Source organism: Pseudophryne corroboree, unplaced genomic scaffold, assembly GCF_028390025.1.
Source record: "Pseudophryne corroboree isolate aPseCor3 unplaced genomic scaffold, aPseCor3.hap2 scaffold_410, whole genome shotgun sequence".
NCBI classification, from domain to species: domain Eukaryota; kingdom Metazoa; phylum Chordata; class Amphibia; order Anura; family Myobatrachidae; genus Pseudophryne; species Pseudophryne corroboree.
Window position 1 is genome coordinate 309,057 of NW_026970045.1, and position 12,792 is coordinate 321,848.

The 12,792-nt window shown below is 39.0% G+C and overlaps 31 non-coding genes and 1 pseudogene across 31 annotated transcripts; all 32 read right to left on the reverse strand.

Moving 5' to 3' along the window:
- Window positions 1-152: 152 nt before the first annotated feature.
- LOC135025023 (U5 spliceosomal RNA) lies at window positions 153-268 on the reverse strand. Its single transcript, XR_010221830.1, has one exon. It is a non-coding gene; the product is annotated as a U5 spliceosomal RNA (small nuclear RNA).
- Window positions 269-542: 274 nt separating this feature from the next.
- LOC135024698 (U5 spliceosomal RNA) lies at window positions 543-658 on the reverse strand. Its single transcript, XR_010221512.1, has one exon. It is a non-coding gene; the product is annotated as a U5 spliceosomal RNA (small nuclear RNA).
- A 270-nt stretch (window positions 659-928) lies between these two features.
- On the reverse strand, window positions 929-1,044 carry LOC135025016 (U5 spliceosomal RNA). The gene has a single exon (XR_010221823.1). It is a non-coding gene; the product is annotated as a U5 spliceosomal RNA (small nuclear RNA).
- Window positions 1,045-1,326: 282 nt separating this feature from the next.
- On the reverse strand, window positions 1,327-1,442 carry LOC135024941 (U5 spliceosomal RNA). Its single transcript, XR_010221751.1, has one exon. It is a non-coding gene; the product is annotated as a U5 spliceosomal RNA (small nuclear RNA).
- Window positions 1,443-1,712: 270 nt separating this feature from the next.
- LOC135024717 (U5 spliceosomal RNA) lies at window positions 1,713-1,828 on the reverse strand. Its single transcript, XR_010221531.1, has one exon. It is a non-coding gene; the product is annotated as a U5 spliceosomal RNA (small nuclear RNA).
- A 274-nt stretch (window positions 1,829-2,102) lies between these two features.
- Window positions 2,103-2,218, reverse strand: LOC135024800 (U5 spliceosomal RNA). Its single transcript, XR_010221613.1, has one exon. It is a non-coding gene; the product is annotated as a U5 spliceosomal RNA (small nuclear RNA).
- Window positions 2,219-2,500: 282 nt separating this feature from the next.
- Window positions 2,501-2,616, reverse strand: LOC135024985 (U5 spliceosomal RNA). The gene has a single exon (XR_010221792.1). It is a non-coding gene; the product is annotated as a U5 spliceosomal RNA (small nuclear RNA).
- A 214-nt stretch (window positions 2,617-2,830) lies between these two features.
- LOC135024596 (U5 spliceosomal RNA) lies at window positions 2,831-2,956 on the reverse strand (annotated as a pseudogene).
- A 269-nt stretch (window positions 2,957-3,225) lies between these two features.
- Window positions 3,226-3,341, reverse strand: LOC135024632 (U5 spliceosomal RNA). The gene has a single exon (XR_010221446.1). It is a non-coding gene; the product is annotated as a U5 spliceosomal RNA (small nuclear RNA).
- Window positions 3,342-3,615: 274 nt separating this feature from the next.
- On the reverse strand, window positions 3,616-3,731 carry LOC135024383 (U5 spliceosomal RNA). The gene has a single exon (XR_010221208.1). It is a non-coding gene; the product is annotated as a U5 spliceosomal RNA (small nuclear RNA).
- Window positions 3,732-4,005: 274 nt separating this feature from the next.
- Window positions 4,006-4,121, reverse strand: LOC135025011 (U5 spliceosomal RNA). Its single transcript, XR_010221818.1, has one exon. It is a non-coding gene; the product is annotated as a U5 spliceosomal RNA (small nuclear RNA).
- Window positions 4,122-4,403: 282 nt separating this feature from the next.
- On the reverse strand, window positions 4,404-4,519 carry LOC135024752 (U5 spliceosomal RNA). Its single transcript, XR_010221566.1, has one exon. It is a non-coding gene; the product is annotated as a U5 spliceosomal RNA (small nuclear RNA).
- Window positions 4,520-4,801: 282 nt separating this feature from the next.
- Window positions 4,802-4,917, reverse strand: LOC135024659 (U5 spliceosomal RNA). Its single transcript, XR_010221473.1, has one exon. It is a non-coding gene; the product is annotated as a U5 spliceosomal RNA (small nuclear RNA).
- Window positions 4,918-5,191: 274 nt separating this feature from the next.
- Window positions 5,192-5,305, reverse strand: LOC135024868 (U5 spliceosomal RNA). Its single transcript, XR_010221679.1, has one exon. It is a non-coding gene; the product is annotated as a U5 spliceosomal RNA (small nuclear RNA).
- A 270-nt stretch (window positions 5,306-5,575) lies between these two features.
- On the reverse strand, window positions 5,576-5,691 carry LOC135024539 (U5 spliceosomal RNA). The gene has a single exon (XR_010221357.1). It is a non-coding gene; the product is annotated as a U5 spliceosomal RNA (small nuclear RNA).
- A 282-nt stretch (window positions 5,692-5,973) lies between these two features.
- Window positions 5,974-6,089, reverse strand: LOC135024753 (U5 spliceosomal RNA). Its single transcript, XR_010221567.1, has one exon. It is a non-coding gene; the product is annotated as a U5 spliceosomal RNA (small nuclear RNA).
- Window positions 6,090-6,359: 270 nt separating this feature from the next.
- On the reverse strand, window positions 6,360-6,475 carry LOC135024658 (U5 spliceosomal RNA). Its single transcript, XR_010221472.1, has one exon. It is a non-coding gene; the product is annotated as a U5 spliceosomal RNA (small nuclear RNA).
- Window positions 6,476-6,761: 286 nt separating this feature from the next.
- On the reverse strand, window positions 6,762-6,877 carry LOC135024618 (U5 spliceosomal RNA). Its single transcript, XR_010221431.1, has one exon. It is a non-coding gene; the product is annotated as a U5 spliceosomal RNA (small nuclear RNA).
- Window positions 6,878-7,147: 270 nt separating this feature from the next.
- On the reverse strand, window positions 7,148-7,263 carry LOC135024575 (U5 spliceosomal RNA). Its single transcript, XR_010221393.1, has one exon. It is a non-coding gene; the product is annotated as a U5 spliceosomal RNA (small nuclear RNA).
- Window positions 7,264-7,533: 270 nt separating this feature from the next.
- On the reverse strand, window positions 7,534-7,649 carry LOC135024524 (U5 spliceosomal RNA). Its single transcript, XR_010221342.1, has one exon. It is a non-coding gene; the product is annotated as a U5 spliceosomal RNA (small nuclear RNA).
- A 282-nt stretch (window positions 7,650-7,931) lies between these two features.
- On the reverse strand, window positions 7,932-8,047 carry LOC135025062 (U5 spliceosomal RNA). Its single transcript, XR_010221868.1, has one exon. It is a non-coding gene; the product is annotated as a U5 spliceosomal RNA (small nuclear RNA).
- A 270-nt stretch (window positions 8,048-8,317) lies between these two features.
- LOC135024735 (U5 spliceosomal RNA) lies at window positions 8,318-8,433 on the reverse strand. The gene has a single exon (XR_010221549.1). It is a non-coding gene; the product is annotated as a U5 spliceosomal RNA (small nuclear RNA).
- A 270-nt stretch (window positions 8,434-8,703) lies between these two features.
- LOC135024944 (U5 spliceosomal RNA) lies at window positions 8,704-8,819 on the reverse strand. The gene has a single exon (XR_010221754.1). It is a non-coding gene; the product is annotated as a U5 spliceosomal RNA (small nuclear RNA).
- Window positions 8,820-9,089: 270 nt separating this feature from the next.
- Window positions 9,090-9,205, reverse strand: LOC135024749 (U5 spliceosomal RNA). The gene has a single exon (XR_010221563.1). It is a non-coding gene; the product is annotated as a U5 spliceosomal RNA (small nuclear RNA).
- Window positions 9,206-9,487: 282 nt separating this feature from the next.
- Window positions 9,488-9,603, reverse strand: LOC135025035 (U5 spliceosomal RNA). Its single transcript, XR_010221842.1, has one exon. It is a non-coding gene; the product is annotated as a U5 spliceosomal RNA (small nuclear RNA).
- Window positions 9,604-9,877: 274 nt separating this feature from the next.
- Window positions 9,878-9,993, reverse strand: LOC135024699 (U5 spliceosomal RNA). The gene has a single exon (XR_010221513.1). It is a non-coding gene; the product is annotated as a U5 spliceosomal RNA (small nuclear RNA).
- A 270-nt stretch (window positions 9,994-10,263) lies between these two features.
- LOC135025027 (U5 spliceosomal RNA) lies at window positions 10,264-10,379 on the reverse strand. Its single transcript, XR_010221834.1, has one exon. It is a non-coding gene; the product is annotated as a U5 spliceosomal RNA (small nuclear RNA).
- Window positions 10,380-10,896: 517 nt separating this feature from the next.
- Window positions 10,897-11,012, reverse strand: LOC135024736 (U5 spliceosomal RNA). The gene has a single exon (XR_010221550.1). It is a non-coding gene; the product is annotated as a U5 spliceosomal RNA (small nuclear RNA).
- Window positions 11,013-11,282: 270 nt separating this feature from the next.
- On the reverse strand, window positions 11,283-11,398 carry LOC135024718 (U5 spliceosomal RNA). Its single transcript, XR_010221532.1, has one exon. It is a non-coding gene; the product is annotated as a U5 spliceosomal RNA (small nuclear RNA).
- Window positions 11,399-11,672: 274 nt separating this feature from the next.
- LOC135024914 (U5 spliceosomal RNA) lies at window positions 11,673-11,788 on the reverse strand. The gene has a single exon (XR_010221725.1). It is a non-coding gene; the product is annotated as a U5 spliceosomal RNA (small nuclear RNA).
- Window positions 11,789-12,070: 282 nt separating this feature from the next.
- On the reverse strand, window positions 12,071-12,186 carry LOC135024754 (U5 spliceosomal RNA). Its single transcript, XR_010221568.1, has one exon. It is a non-coding gene; the product is annotated as a U5 spliceosomal RNA (small nuclear RNA).
- A 270-nt stretch (window positions 12,187-12,456) lies between these two features.
- LOC135024737 (U5 spliceosomal RNA) lies at window positions 12,457-12,572 on the reverse strand. The gene has a single exon (XR_010221551.1). It is a non-coding gene; the product is annotated as a U5 spliceosomal RNA (small nuclear RNA).
- Window positions 12,573-12,792: the final 220 nt, after the last annotated feature.

Sequence of the window (12,792 nt, forward strand, 5' to 3'; positions counted from 1 at the left end):
TTCCACGTGCTCCCAGATCTTTCAAGTAATTAGTATGGTCAAGAAAGTTCTGTTTGAAAAGAAACAGACATTTACTGTCATTGTTATGCAAATAAACTTACATCAAAGCTACCAAGAAAGCACACTCATTCTGTCTTTAAACTGATAAAAGAAACCCCAATAATATGGGGCATGCAAAAATTGAGATTAAACTCAGTTTTGCTCCTCTCCACGGAAATCTTTAGTAAAAGGCGAAAGATTTGTTCGTTCTGAAGAGAAACCAGAGCATGACCAAGATTCCTCCTGTCGCCTGAGTGCCATGCCAGCATTCCTAATTCAGCTCAAAGTGAGCACCCAATTTGAAAGAAAGAAAGCAGATTTCTCACCAGGCTTCCCCTTGCTATAAGCATGGTTTGTACTCTTTTCCATGTGCTCCCTGATCTTTCAAGCAATTAGTATGGTCAAGAAAGTTCTGTTTGAAAAGAAACAAACATTTACTGTCAATTCTATGCAAATGAGCTTACATTAAAGCACACTCGTTCTATCTTTAAACCGATAAAAGAAACCCCAATAAGATGTGGCATGCAAAAATTGAGATAAAACTCAGTTTTGCTCCTCTCCACGGAAATCTTTAGTAAAAGGCGAAAGATTTATTCGTTCTGAAGAGAAACCAGAGCATAACCAAGATTCCACCTGTCGCCTGAATGCCAAGCCAGCAGTCCTCATTCAGCTTAAAGTGAGCACCCAATTTGAAAGAAAGCAGATTTCTCACCAGGCTTCCCCTTGCTATAAGCATGGTTTGTACTCTTTTCCATGTGCTCCCAGTTCTTTCAAGCAATTAGTATGGTCAAGAAAGTTCTGTTTGAAAATAAACAGACATTTACTGTCATTTCTATGCAAATGAGCTTACATTAAAGCACACTCGTTCTATCTTTAAACCATTAAAAGAAACCTCAATAAGACGGGGCATTCAAAAATTGAGATAAAACTCAGTTTTGCTCCTCTCCACAGAAATCTTTAGTAAAAGGCGAAAGATTTGTTCGTTCTAAAGAGAAACCAGAGCATGACCAAGATTCCACCTGTCGCCTGAGTGCCAAGCCAGCAGTCCTCTTTCAGCTTAAAGTGAGCACCCAATTTGAAAGAAAGCAGATTTCTAACCAGGCTTCCCCTTGCTATAAGCATGGTTTGTACTCTATTCCATGTGCTCCCAGATCTTTCAAGTAATTAGTATGGTCAAGAAAGTTCTGTTTGAAAAGAAACAGGAATTTACTGTCATTGTTATGCAAATAAACTTACATTAAAGCTACCAAGAAAGCACACTCATTCTGTCTTTAAACTGATAAAAGAAACACCAATATTATGGGGCATGCAAAAATTGAGATAAAACTCAATTTTGCTCCTCTCCACGGAAATCTTTAATAAAAGGCGAAAGATTTGTTCGTTCTGAAGAGAAACCAGAGCATGACCAAGATTCCTCCTGTCGCCTGAGTGCCATGCCAGCAGTCCTCATTCAGCTCAAAGTGAGCACCCAATTTAAAAGAAAGCAGATTTCTCACCTGGCTTCCCCTTGCTATAAGCATGGTTTATACTGTTTTCCATGTGCTCCCAGATCTTTCAAGCAATTAGTATGGTCAAGAAAGTTCTGTTTGAAAAGAAACAGACATGTACTGTCATTTCTATGCAAATGAGCTTACATTAAAGCACACTAGTTCTATCTTTAAACCAATAAAAGAAACCCCAATAAGATGGGGCATACAAAAATTGAGATAAAACTCAGTTTTGCTCCTCTCCACGGAAATCTTTAGTAAAAGGTGAAAGATTTGTTCGTTCTGAAGAGAAACCAGAGCATGACCAAGATTCCTCCTGTCGCCTGAGTGCCATGCCAGCAGTCCTCATTCAGCTCAAAGTGAGCACCCAATTTGAAAGAAAGAAAGCAGATTTCTCACCAGGCTTCCCCTTGCTATAAGCATGGTTTGTACTCTTTTCCATGTGCTCCCAGATCTTTCAAGCAATTAGTATGGTCAAGAAAGTTCTGTTTGAAAAGAAACAAACATGTACTGTCATTTCTATGCAAATGAGCTTACATTAAAGCACAGTAGTTCTATCTGTAAACCAATAAAAGAAACCCCAATAAGATGGGGCATACAAAAATTGAGATAAAACTCAGTTTTGCTCCTCTCCACGGAAATCTTTAGTAAAAGGCGAAAGATTTATTCGTTCTGAAGAGAAACCAGAGCATAACCAAGATTCCACCTGTCGCCTGAGTGCCAAGCCAGCAGTCCTCTTTCAGCTTAAAGTGAGCACCCAATTTGAAAGAAAGCAGATTTCTAACCAGGCTTCCCCTTGCTATAAGCATGGTTTGTACTCTATTCCATGTGCTCCCAGATCTTTCAAGTAATTAGTATGGTCAAGAAAGTTCTGTTTGAAAAGAAACAGGAATTTACTGTCATTGTTATGCAAATAAACTTACATTAAAGCTACCAAGAAAGCACACTCATTCTGTCTTTAAACTGATAAAAGAAACCCCAATAATATGGGGCATGCAAAAATTGAGATAAAACTCAGTTTTGCTCCTCTCCACGGAAATCTTTATAAAAAGGCGAAAGATTTGTTCGTTCTGAAGAGAAACCAGAGCATGACCAAGATTCCTCCTGTCGCCTGAGTGCCATGCCAGCAGTCCTCATGCAGCTCAAAGTGAGCACCCAATTTAAAAGAAAGCAGATTTCTCACCTGGCTTCCCCTTGCTATAAGCATGGTTTATACTGTTTTCCATGTGCTCCCAGATCTTTCAAGCAATTAGTATGGTCAAGAAAGTTCTGTTTGAAAAGAAACAGACATTTACTGTCATTTCTATGCAAATGAGCTTACATTAAAGCACACTCGTTCTATCTTTAAACTGATAAAAGAAACCCCAATAAGACGGAAATCTTTAATAAAAGGCGAAAGATTTGTTCGTTCTGAAGAGAAACCAGAGCATGACCAAGATTCCTCCGGTCGCCTGAGTGCCATGCCAGCAGTCCTCATTCAGCTCAAAGTGAGCACCCAATTTAAAGAAAGCAGATTTCTCACCTGGCTTCCCCTTGCTATTAGCATGGTTTATACTGTTTTCCATGTGCTCCCAGATCTTTCAAGCAATTAGTATGGTCAAGAAAGTTCTGTTTGAAAAGAAACAGACATGTACTGTCATTTCTATGCAAATGAGCTTACATTAAAGCACACTAGTTCTATCTTTAAACCAATAAAAAAAACCCCAATAAGATGGGGCATACAAAAATTGAGATAAAACTCAGTTTTGCTCCTCTCCACGGAAATCTTTAGTAAAAGGCGAAAGATTTGTTAGTTCTGAAGAGAAACCAGAGCATGACCAAGATTTCACCTGTCACCTGAGTGCCATGCCAGCAGTCCTCATTCAGCTCAAATTGAGCACCCAATTTGAAAGAAAGAAAGCAGATTTCTCACCAGGCTTCCCCTTGCTATAAGCATGGTTTGGACTCTTTTCCATGTGCTCCCAGATCTTTCAAGCAATTAGTATGGTCAAGAAAGTTCTGTTTGAAAAGAAACAGACATTTACTGTCATTTCTATGCAAATGAGCTTACATTAAAGCACACTCGTTCTATCTTTAAACCGATAAAATAAAACCCAATAAGATGGGGCATGCAAAAATTGAGATAAAACTCAGTTTTGCTCCTCTCCACGGAAATTTTTAATAAAAGGCGAAAGATTTGTTCGTTCTGAAGAGAAACCAGAGCATGACCAAGATTCCACCTGTCGCCTGAGTGCCAAGCCAGCAGTCCTCATTCAGCTTAAAGTGAGCACCCAATTTGAAAGAAAGAAAGCAGATTTCTCACCAGGATTCCCCTTGCTATAAGCATGGTTTATACTCTTTTCCATGTGCTCCCAGATCTTTCAAGCAACTAGTATGGTCAAGAAAGTTCTGTTTGAAAAGAAACAGACATTTACTGTCATTTATATGCAAATGAGCTTACATTAAAGCACGCTCGTTCTATCTTTAAACCGATAAAAGAAACCCCATTAAGATGGGGCATGCAAAAATTGAGATAAAACTCAGTTTGGCTCTTCTCCACTGAAATCTTTAGTAAAAGGCGAAAGATTTATTCGTTCTGAAGAGAAACCAGAGCATAACCAAGATTCCACCTGTCGCCTGAGTGCCAAGCCAGCAGTCCTCTTTCAGCTTAAAGTGAGCACCCAATTTGAAAGAAAGCAGATTTCTAACCAGGCTTCCCCTTGCTATAAGCATGGTTTGTACTCTATTCCATGTGCTCCCAGATCTTTCAAGTAATTAGTATGGTCAAGAAAGTTCTGTTTGAAAAGAAACAGGAATTTACTGTCATTGTTATGCAAATAAACTTACATTAAAGCTACCAAGAAAGCACACTCATTCTGTCTTTAAACTGATAAAAGAAACCCCAATAATATGGGGCATGCAAAAATTGAGATAAAACTCAGTTTTGCTCCTCTCCACGGAAATCTTTAATAAAAGGCGAAAGATTTGTTCGTTCTGAAGAGAAACCAGAGCATGACCAAGATTCCTCCTGTCGCCTGAGTGCCATGCCAGCAGTCCTCATTCAGCTCAAAGTGAGCACCCAATTTGAAAGATAGCAGATTTCTCACCTGGCTTCCCCTTGCTATAAGCATGGTTTATACTGTTTTCCACGTGCTCCCAGATCTTTCAAGCAATTAGTATGGTCAAGAAAGTTCTGTTTGAAAAGAAACAGACATTTACTGTCATTGTTATGCAAATAAACTTACATCAAAGCTACCAAGAAAGCACACTCATTCTGTCTTTAAACTGATAAAAGAAACCCCAATAATATGGGGCATGCAAAAATTGAGATAAAACTCAGTTTTGCTCCTCTCCACGGAAATCTTTAGTAAAAGGCGAAAGATTTGTTCGTTCTGAAGAGAAACCAGAGCATGACCAAGATTCCTCCTGTCGCCTGAGTGCCATGCCAGCATTCCTCATTCAGCTCAAAGTGAGCACCCAATTTGAAAGAAAGAAAGCAGATTTCTCACCAGGCTTCCCCTTGCTATAAGCATGGTTTGTACTCTTTTCCATGTGCTCCCAGATCTTTCAAGCAATTAGTATGGTCAAGAAAGTTCTGTTTGAAAAGAAACAAACATTTACTGTCAATTCTATGCAAATGAGCATACATTAAAGCACACTCGTTCTATCTTTAAACCGATAAAAAAAACCAATAAGATGTGGCATGCAAAAATTGAGATAAAACTCAGTTTTGCTCCTCTCCACGGAAATCTTTAGTAAAAGGCGAAAGATTTATTCGTTCTGAAGAGAAACCAGAGCATAACCAAGATTCCACCTGTCGCCTGAGTGCCAAGCCAGCAGTCCTCATTCAGCTTAAAGTGAGCACCCAATTTGAAAGAAAGCAGATTTCTCACCAGGCTTCCCCTTGCTATAAGCATGGTTTGTACTCTTTTCCATGTGCTCCCAGTTCTTTCAAGCAATTAGTATGGTCAAGAAAGTTCTGTTTGAAAATAAACAGACATTTACTGTCATTTCTATGCAAATGAGCTTACATTAAAGCACACTCGTTCTATCTTTAAACCATTAAAAGAAACCTCAATAAGACGGGGCATTCAAAAATTGAGATAAAACTAAGTTTTGCTCCTCTCCACAGAAATCTTTAGTAAAAAGCGAAAGATTTGTTCGTTCTGAAGAGAAACCAGAGCATGACCAAGATTCCACCTGTCGCCTGAGTGCCAAGCCAGCAGTCCTCTTTCAGCTTAAAGTGAGCACCCAATTTGAAAGAAAGCAGATTTCTAACCAGGCTTCCCCTTGCTATAAGCATGGTTTGTACTCTATTCCATGTGCTCCCAGATCTTTCAAGTAATTAGTATGGTCAAGAAAGTTCTGTTTGAAAAGAAACAGGAATTTACTGTCATTGTTATGCAAATAAACTTACATTAAAGCTACTAAGAAAGCACACTCATTCTGTCTTTAAACTGATAAAAGAAACCCCAATAATATGGGGCATGCAAAAATTGAGATAAAACTCAGTTTTGCTCCTCTCCACGGAAATCTTTAATAAAAGGCGAAAGATTTGTTCGTTCTGAAGAGAAACCAGAGCATGACCAAGATTCCTCCTGTCGCCTGAGTGCCATGCCAGCAGTCCTCATTCAGCTCAAAGTGAGCACCCAATTTGAAAGAAAGCAGATTTCTCACCTGGCTTCCCCTTGCTATAAGCATGGTTTATACTGTTTTCCACGTGCACCCAGATCTTTCAAGCAATTAGTATGGTCAAGAAAGTTCTGTTTGAAAAGAAACAGACATTTACTGTCATTTCTATGCAAATGAGCTTACATTAAAGCACACTCGTTTTATCTTTAAACCAATAAAAGAAACCCCAATAAGATGGGGCATGCAAAAATTGAGATAAAACTCAGTTTTGCTCCTCTCCACGGAAATCTTTAGTAAAAGGCGAAAGATTTATTTGTTCTGAAGAGAAACCAGAGCATGACCAAGATTCCACCTGTCGCCTGAGTGCCAAGCCAGCAATCCTCATTCAGCTGAAAGTGAGCACCCAATTTGAAAGAAAGAAATCAGATTTCTCACCAGGCTTCCCCTTGCTATAAGCATGGTTTGTACTCTTTTCCATGTGCTCCCAGATCTTTCAAGCAATTAGTATGGTCAAGAAAGTTCCTTTTGAAAAGAAACAGGCATTTACTGTCATTGTTATGCAAATAAACTTACATCAAAGCTACTAAGAAAGCACACTCGTTCTGTCTTTAAACTAATAATAGAAACCCCAATAATATGGGGCATGCAAAAATTGAGATAAAACTCAGTTTTGCTCCTCTCCACGGAAATCTTTAGTAAAAGGCGAAAGATTTGTTCATTCTGAAGAGAAACCAGAGCATGACCAAGATTCCTCCTGTCGCCAGAGTGCCATGCCAGCAGTCCTCATTCAGCTCAAAGTGAGCGCCCAATTTGAAAGAAAGCAGATTTCTCACCTGGCTTCCCCTTGCTATAAGCATGGTTTATACTGTTTTCCACGTGCTCCCAGATCTTTCAAGCAATTAGTATGGTCAAGAAAGTTCTGTTTGAAAAGAAACAGACATTTACTGTCATTTCTATGCAAATGAGCTTACATTAAAGCACACTTGTTCTATCTTTAAACCAATAAAAGAAACCTCAATAAGACGGGGCATACACAAATTGAAATAAAACTCAGTTTTGCTCCTCTCCACAGAAATCTTTAATAAAAGGCGAAAGATTTGTTCATTCTGAAGAAAAACCAGAGCATGACCAAGATTCCTCCTGTCGCCTGAGTGCCATGCCAGCAGTCCTCATTCAGCTCAAAGTGAGCGCCCAATTTGAAAGAAAGCAGATTTCTCACCAGGCTTCCCCTTGCTATAAGCATGGTTTGTACTCTTTTCCATGTGCTCCCAGTTCTTTCAAGCAATTAGTATGGTCAAGAAAGTTCTGTTTGAAAATAAACAGACATTTACTGTCATTTCTATGCAAATGAGCTTACATTAAAGCACACTCGTTCTATCTTTAAACCAATAAAAGAAACCTCAATAAGACGGGGCATACAAAAATTGAGATAAAACTCAGTTTTGCTCCTCTCCACAGAAATCTTTAGTAAAAGGAGAAAGATTTGTTAGTTCTGAAGAGAAACCAGAGCATGACAAAGATTCCACCTGTCGCCTGAGTGCCAAGCCAGCAGTCCTCATTCAGCTTAAAGTGAGCACCCAATTTGAAAGAAAGCAGATTTCTAACCAAGCTTCCCCTTGCTATAAGCATGGTTTGTACTCTATTCCATGTGCTCCCAGATCTTTCAAGTAATTAGTATGGTCAAGAAAGTTCTGTTTGAAAAGAAACAGGAATTTACTGTCATTGTTATGCAAATAAACTTACATTAAAGCTACCAAGAAAGCACACTCATTCTGTCTTTAAACTGATAAAACAAACACCAATAATATGGGGCATGCAAAAATTGAGATAAAACTCAGTTTTGCTCCTCTCCACGGAAATCTTTAATAAAAGGCGAAAGATTTGTTCATTCTGAAGAGAAACCAGAGCATGACCAAGATTCCTCCTGTCGCCTGAGTGCCATGCCAGCAGTCCTCATTCAGCTCAAAGTGAGCACCCAATTTAAAAGAAAGCAGATTTCTCACCTGGCTTCCCCTTGCTATAAGCATGGTTTATACTGTTTTCCATGTGCTCCCAGATCTTTCAAGCAATTAGTATGGTCAAGAAAGTTCTGTTTGAAAAGAAACAGATATTTACTGTCATTTCTATGCAAATGAGCTTACATTAAAGCACACTCGTTCTATCTTTAAACTGATAAAAGAAACCCCAATAAGATGGGGCATGCAAAAATTGAGATAAAACTCAGTTTTGCTCCTCTCCACGGAAATCTTTAATAAAAGGCGAAAGATTTGTTCGTTCTGAAGAGAAACCAGAGCATGACCAAGATTCCTCCTGTCGCCTGAGTGCCATGCCAGCAGTCCAGATTCAGCTCAAAGTGAGCACCCAATTTAAAAGAAAGCAGATTTCTCACCTGGCTTCCCCTTGCTATAAGCATGGTTTATACTGTTTTCCATGTGCTCCCAGATCTTTCAAGCAATTAGTATGGTCAAGCAAGTTCTGTTTGAAAAGAAACAGACATTTACTGTCATTTCTATGCAAATGAGCTTACATTAAAGCACACTCGTTCTATCTTTAAACTGATAAAACAAACCCCAATAAGATGGGGCATGCAAAAATTGAGATAAAACTTAGTTTTGCTCCTCTCCACGGAAATCTTTAGTAAAAGGTGAAAGATTTGTTCGTTCTGAAGAGAAACCAGAGCATGACCAAGATTCCTCCTGTCGCCTGAGTGCCATGCCAGCAGTCCTCATTCAGCTCAAAGTGAGCACCCAATTTGAAAGAAAGCAGATTTCTCACCAGGCTTCCCCTTGCTATAAGCATGGTTTGTACTCTTTTCCATGTGCTCCCAGATCTTTCAAGCAATTAGTATGGTCAAGAAAGTTCTGTTTGAAAAGAAACAGACATTTACTGTCAATTCTATGCAAATGAGCTTACATTAAAGCACACTCGTTCTATCTTTAAACCGATAAAAGAAACCCCAATAAGATGGGGCATGCAAAAATTGAGATAAAACTCAGTTTTGCTCCTCTCCACGGAAATCTTTAGTAAAAGGCGAAAGATTTATTCGTTCTGAAGAGAAACCAGAGCATAACCAAGATTCCACCTGTCGCCTGAGTGCCAAGCCAGCAGTCCTCTTTCAGCTCAAAGTGAGCACCCAATTTGAAAGAAAGCAGATTTCTAACCAGGCTTCCCCTTGCTATAAGCATGGTTTGTACTCTATTCCACGTGCTCCCAGATCTTTCAAGTAATTAGTATGGTCAAGAAAGTTCTGTTTGAAAAGAAACAGACATTTACTGTCATTGTTATGCAAATAAACTTACATCAAAGCTACCAAGAAAGCACACTCATTCTGTCTTTAAACTGATAAAAGAAACCCCAATAATATGGGGCATGCAAAAATTGAGATTAAACTCAGTTTTGCTCCTCTCCACGGAAATCTTTAGTAAAAGGCGAAAGATTTGTTCGTTCTGAAGAGAAACCAGAGCATGACCAAGATTCCTCCTGTCGCCTGAGTGCCATGCCAGCATTCCTCATTCAGCTCAAAGTGAGCACCCAATTTGAAAGAAAGAAAGCAGATTTCTCACCAGGCTTCCCCTTGCTATAAGCATGGTTTGTACTCTTTTCCATGTGCTCCCTGATCTTTCAAGCAATTAGTATGGTCAAGAAAGTTCTGTTTGAAAAGAAACAAACATTTACTGTCAATTCTATGCAAATGAGCTTACATTAAAGCACACTCGTTCTATCTTTAAACCGATAAAAGAAACCCCAATAAGATGTGGCATGCAAAAATTGAGATAAAACTCAGTTTTGCTCCTCTCCACGGAAATCTTTAGTAAAAGGCGAAAGATTTATTCGTTCTGAAGAGAAACCAGAGCATAACCAAGATTCCACCTGTCGCCTGAATGCCAAGCCAGCAGTCCTCATTCAGCTTAAAGTGAGCACCCAATTTGAAAGAAAGCAGATTTCTCACCAGGCTTCCCCTTGCTATAAGCATGGTTTGTACTCTTTTCCATGTGCTCCCAGTTCTTTCAAGCAATTAGTATGGTCAAGAAAGTTCTGTTTGAAAATAAACAGACATTTACTGTCATTTCTATGCAAATGAGCTTACATTAAAGCACACTCGTTCTATCTTTAAACCATTAAAAGAAACCTCAATAAGACGGGGCATTCAAAAATTGAGATAAAACTCAGTTTTGCTCCTCTCCACAGAAATCTTTAGTAAAAGGCGAAAGATTTATTCGTTCTAAAGAGAAACCAGAGCATGACCAAGATTCCACCTGTCGCCTGAGTGCCAAGCCAGCAGTCCTCTTTCAGCTTAAAGTGAGCACCCAATTTGAAAGAAAGCAGATTTCTAACCAGGCTTCCCCTTGCTATAAGCATGGTTTGTACTCTATTCCATGTGCTCCCAGATCTTTCAAGTAATTAGTATGGTCAAGAAAGTTCTGTTTGAAAAGAAACAGGAATTTACTGTCATTGTTATGCAAATAAACTTACATTAAAGCTACCAAGAAAGCACACTCATTCTGTCTTTAAACTGATAAAAGAAACCCCAATAATATGGGGCATGCAAAAATTGAGATAAAACTCAGTTTTGCTCCTCTCCACGGAAATCTTTATATATAAGCATGGTTTATAGTGTTTTCCATGTGCTCCCAGATCTTTCAAGCAATTAGTATGGTCAAGAAAGTTCTGTTTGAAAAGAAACAGACATTTACTGTCATTTCTATGCAAATGAGCTTACATTAAAGCACACTCGTTCTATCTTTAAACTGATAAATGAAACCCCAATAAGATGGGGCATGCAAAAATTGAGATAAAACTCAGTTTTGCTCCTCTCCACGGAAATCTTTAATAAAAGGCGAAAGATTTGTTCGTTCTGAAGAGAAACCAGAGCATGACCAAGATTCCTCCTGTCGCCTGAGTGCCATGCCAGCAGTCCTCATTCAGCTCAAAGTGAGCACCCAATTTAAAAGAAAGCAGATTTCTCACCTGGCTTCCCCTTGCTATAAGCATGGTTTATACTGTTTTCCATGTGCTCCCAGATCTTTCAAGCAATTAGTATGGTCAAGAAAGTTCTGTTTGAAAAGAAACAGACATGTACTGTCATTTCTATGCAAATGAGCTTACATTAAAGCACACTAGTTTTATCTTTAAACCAATAAAAGAAACCCCAATAAGATGGGGCATACAAAAATTGAGATAAAACTCAGTTTTGCTCCTCTCCACGGAAATCTTTAGTAAAAGGTGAAAGATTTGTTCGTTCTGAAGAGAAACCAGAGCATGACCAAGATTCCTCCTGTCGCCTGAGTGCCATGCCAGCAGTCCTCATTCAGCTCAAAGTGAGCACCCAATTTGAAAGAAAGAAAGCAGATTTCTCACCAGGCTTCCCCTTGCTATAAGCATGGTTTGTACTCTTTTCCATGTGCTCCCAGATCTTTCAAGCAATTAGTATGGTCAAGAAAGTTCTGTTTGAAAAGAAACAAACATGTACTGTCATTTCTATGCAAATGAGCTTACATTAAAGCACAGTAGTTCTATCTGTAAACCAATAAAAGAAACCCCAATAAGATGGGGCATACAAAAATTGAGATAAAACTCAGTTTTGCTCCTCTCCACGGAAATCTTTAGTAAAAGGCGAAAGATTTATTCGTTCTGAAGAGAAACCAGAGCATAACCAAGATTCCACCTGTCGCCTGAGTGCCAAGCCTGCAGTCCTCTTTCAGCTTAAAGTGAGCACCCAATTTGAAAGAAAGCAGATTTCTTACCAGGCTTCCCCTTGCTATAAGCATGGTTTGTACTCTATTCCATGTGCTCCCAGATCTTTCAAGTAATTAGTATGGTCAAGAAAGTTCTGTTTGAAAAGAAACAGGAATTTACTGTCATTGTTATGCAAATAAACTTACATTAAAGCTACCAAGAAAGCACACTCATTCTGTCTTTAAACTGATAAAAGAAACCCCAATAATATGGGGCATGCAAAAATTGAGATAAAACTCAGTTTTGCTCCTCTCCACGGAAATCTTTAATAAAAGGCGAAAGATTTGTTCGTTCTGAAGAGAAACCAGAGCATGACCAAGATTCCTCCTGTCGCCTGAGTGCCATGCCAGCAGTCCTCATGCAGCTCAAAGTGAGCACCCAATTTAAAAGAAAGCAGATTTCTCACCTGGCTTCCCCTTGCTATAAGCATGGTTTATACTGTTTTCCATGTGCTCCCAAATCTTTCAAGCAATTAGTATGGTCAAGAAAGTTCTGTTTGAAAAGAAACAGACATTTACTGTCATTTCTATGCAAATGAGCTTACATTAAAGCACACTCGTTCTATCTTTAAACTGATAAAAGAAACCCCAATAAGATGGGGCATGCAAAAATTGAGATAAAACTCAGTTTTGCTCCTCTCCACGGAAATCTTTAATAAAAGGCGAAAGATTTGTTCGTTCTGAAGAGAAACCAGAGCATGACCAAGATTCCTCCTGTCGCCTGAGTGCCATGCCAGCAGTCCTCATTCAGCTCAAAGTGAGCACCCAATTTAAAGAAAGCAGATTTCTCACCTGGCTTCCCCTTGCTATTAGCATGGTTTATACTGTTTTCCATGTGCTCCCAGATCTTTCAAGCAATTAGTATGGTCAAGAAAGTTCTGTTTGAAAAGAAACAGACATGTACTGTCATTTCTATGCAA